Source organism: Propithecus coquereli, unplaced genomic scaffold, assembly GCF_000956105.1.
Source record: "Propithecus coquereli isolate 6110/MARCELLA unplaced genomic scaffold, Pcoq_1.0 Scaffold54, whole genome shotgun sequence".
Classification (NCBI taxonomy): domain Eukaryota; kingdom Metazoa; phylum Chordata; class Mammalia; order Primates; family Indriidae; genus Propithecus; species Propithecus coquereli.
The window spans coordinates 3,668,746-3,672,806 of record NW_012151285.1 but is presented as its reverse complement, the minus strand read 5'-3'; positions in this window follow the sequence as shown (position 1 = coordinate 3,672,806).

The window sequence follows — 4,061 nt, the reverse complement described above, 5'->3', positions numbered from 1 at the left end:
CACCATTATCCAATTTGAGAACATTTTCATTACCTCAAAAAGAAACCTCATAATCACTAAAAGTCACTCCCAATTTGCAACCACCAAACTAAGTTCTTTCTCTATGGGTTTTCCTATTCTGGATATTTTACATAAATGAAATCATATCGTGTGTGGCCTTTTGTGTCTGGCTCTTTTCTCTTAACCCAATATTTGCAATGTTCATCCATGCTGTAGCAGGTATCAGTATTTCATTCTGTTTTTATTTCCAGATAGCATTCCATTTTATGAATATACCACATTTTGCTTATCTAGTCATCAGTTGACAGACATTTAGGCTCTTTCCAAATTTTGGTTAAATAATGCTGCTATGCATATTCATGTACAATTTTTAACATGTCAAAACTTAAGCTCCTAATTTTCTCCTAGACACCTATTTCTTCTTCAGCCTTTCCCATCACAGCAAATAACACTGCCATCTAATTGCTGAGAACAAAAACTTAATTCCTTTCTTCATCATAATTCCTTCATCCAATCTGTCACCAGATCCAGTCAGCTCTGCCCCAAAGATATATCTCGAATCCATCACATTTCTCCACTCCTGCCACTGTAACCTAGTCAAAAACATCATCATCCCTACCCTGGACTCCTGCCATAGCCTCCTCACTGGTTTTCTCTCCTCCACTTTTACTCCCCTCTACAAGGTTATTCCTAAATATCAGCTATGGCAAACTTTTCAAAACAAAGCATGTTTTACCCTACATGAGAAGCCTTCAGTGACTTCCTATTGTTCTTAGAAAAACAAAAATTCAAACTTTTGACCATGGTCTTGTTCCTGTCTAATTTTCCAAATTCCCTGCATACTACTGTCCCTCCCTTTGCACAATGCAGTGAAGGTCTCCTTCTTCCTGTCCGTCTTCCTCACTGGAATGCCCTGTAGGGTGGGCACCCTGTCTGTCTTGTTCACCATCATATCTCCGGCATCTCGTGTTGTGCCTGACTGCTACATAGTTGAAACTCAACAAATATCTCTTAATCTCTTAAGTGAGTGAATGAATGAGAGAGACAGTTGTTAGGGTGTTCCAAGAAGGATAATTTCAACAGGTGGACGGAAAAAAGGTATTTGTGAAGAAGGAACACCAAAGGCAAAGACAGAGCAGGAATATTAGGGTTTGTTTGGGAATTGGCCAGTGGCCTATTTAGATCGAGAACTGAGCGTATGTCAGAAAGTTAAGGAGAAATTTCTGGCAAATGAGTGCCAGAGTTAACGAAGGGATGGACTTGCATGCAGAACAGGTGTAGGACATAGATAAAGAGCAATTACTGAAGGATTTAATTGAGGAAACGATGTGACTAGAACTAGCTTAGTGTAAATGATGGATTGTAGGGCAAAGCTATGGAGAAATGGCCATCTAACAGTATTCTATTAAATTGACAATGTAAGGAATAATTGAGAATCTGAGTTGAGTTGGTGGCAATAGATATTGGAATAAAAAGACAGATTTGGGTGAAATTTGGAAGAAGAATGTAAGGACATATTTAGCAATGGCAGCCATGAATAAAAAACAAGAAATTCAGAGAATCATTACTGGTACCTGAGTAAAAGTTTCTTCTGGTACCTTCTGGCAATAGAGAAGTTAGGAGAAAAATTTTAATGTGGAGGGGTCACTTGTGCCAAGAAGATTATAAGTAAACATTTGGGAACAAAAATGGGCTCAAAAGGAAACACACCAAATATAATAATAATCAGGGCTTCACCATCCTTGAGGTAATGCTTCAAGCAATGTCGGTAGCTAGACCCACGAGATAAAGTGAAAGGCTGAGGCTGGAACATGGGGGATGCCTATTTTTAAAGAGATCAGAGACAAGAGAAGTCGGAGGGCTCAGAGTCACAGAGAGTCGGGAGAGGCAAGACAGCAGAGCTCACAGAAGCCGTGAAGAGTGGAAACTTTCAAGGCAGAATAGACAACAGTACTTAATCCCACAGTAGAGTTGGGAAGGATGGGATTGAGATTACTTCACTGAATCTGGCAAGAATAGTTTCTTTGAAGAAAAGAATTAAGAAGGGAGAATCTGAACTGCAAGTGCACTGTACCACCAACAAAAAGAAAGAAGTAATAAATGTAAACAATACTCTATAGATGCTTATCAAGGAAGGGAAGAAAAATTATGAGAAAATATAGCTCAACGAGTACACAGATCAGGGGTAGTTTCTATTATCGGGGTTTTTTTAATAATATAAGCAATCTTGAATGTTAGAGCAGCAGTAAACACCAGTCCAACTCCCTCTTCATTTTATACATGAGGAAAGTGAGATTCAGAAAAGAAAGTGACGTATCCAATATTGCATTGTCAGTGTTGACTTGAGCCTAAAATCTAGATGTCTTGAATTCCTGTCCATTACAGATTTGAATCCACCCAACTGATCGGGGGGAAAAAAAGGATTCCTTTCCTGCATCTTACCTCCTTTGTGGACAGACTCGAAGGTGCCCAATGATCCCTGCATCTTAGTGTCCACACCCTTGGGAAATACCCTCCTGTGAGTGTGTGTGGAACCTGTGCCTTGCTTTAATGATTAGAATATGGTGCAGGTGGCAAGATGTCATTTCTGTGATTCCATCACATAAGAGTAGCATCTGTCTTGCTGACTCTCTCCCTTGCTGGTTTTGATAAGGCAAGTGTCCATGCTGCAGAGACCCGTGTGGCAAGGAGCTGGAGTCAGCATCCAGCCAACAGCCAATAAAAAAAAACTAAGTCCCTCAGCCCAACAGGCCACAAGAAATTCAATTCCAGCAACAACCATGTGAACTTGGACCTAAATGCTTCTCCACTCGAGCTTTGAGATGAAACTGTAACCCCAGCAGACACCCCAGTTGTAGCTTTCAAAGAAAATCATGAAGCAGAGGACCGAGTGAAGCTGTGCCCAGAATTTGACCCCACAGGAACTGAGATAATAAATGGGTGCTGTTTTAAACCAGTAAATTTATGAGAAAACAAATACAGCGTACACACAAACACACACACACAAACACACGTGCACACAGATCCAATCTGTCACTAATCCAATCAGCTCCAAAATGTGTCTCATAGCCATTCACATTTCTCCATCTCCACTGCCATCAGCCACCAAGAGACATTACTCTTTGCTCCCTACACTCTGCTTCAACCTCGAGGCAAATTACTCTTCTGCACACCGTGTGGCACAAGACAAAGAGGCACAGGCCAGCTCACCCAGCTGCCCCTAAATAACTGTCCGTACCATTGCCTCGGAGTATCAAAATTGCCCCCACCTGCCTCAGGAGTCCTGGGCATACGCAATCCTGTGTGTTTTCTGCCCTTACAAGATTTCATATTCCTGTTCTCTTCTATTGGCAACCTTTTTATTTTTCCAGAATTGTTATGGTTCATGATTTTGGGGTAAATTATATTTTCTATCACTTCTAGGTATGCAGAGAAGGATAGAGAGGCAGGCTCCTGTGCTCAGTCCATCATTTTGATACAATACCCTTTCCAGGGTAATTCTCACAATTTTATGCTGCCTCCAAAAAAAATTCATTTGTAGACATTTTTCCTATAACTAATGTCTGGCAGAAGCTTTTTATAATGGTTCTTGTAAGTACTATGCAGCCACTACAAATTATATTTATGAAAAATATTTAATGGCGTTGCCAAATGCTCATACTATAATGATAAGTAATAAGACAGTATAAAAACTGTACATTGAGGCTTCCTCCACCTGAGGTAAAATATTAAAGCATGTGAATGAATGATATCCACAAGAAAACAGAAAAGCGCTGAGAACAGACTTTGGGAAAACCCCAAGAGATTAAGAGACAAAGAATTAGATTGAAAGCTATAGACAGAGAAAGGCACAAAACAAAACTGTGGAAGTCCTGAGAGCTGTCCTGGAGTAGGAAACAGCTGATTCTGAACAATGAGTAGGAAGGAGCCTAGATAAGTAAGAAAAGGAATAACACACCAAGGAATCAATGGAGGACGAGGAAGGAAATGAGAAAAGCATTCAAAGTTTAGGCTTGGAGATACTGATGTCACAGAGCCCAGCACACAAACAGGCTCAATAA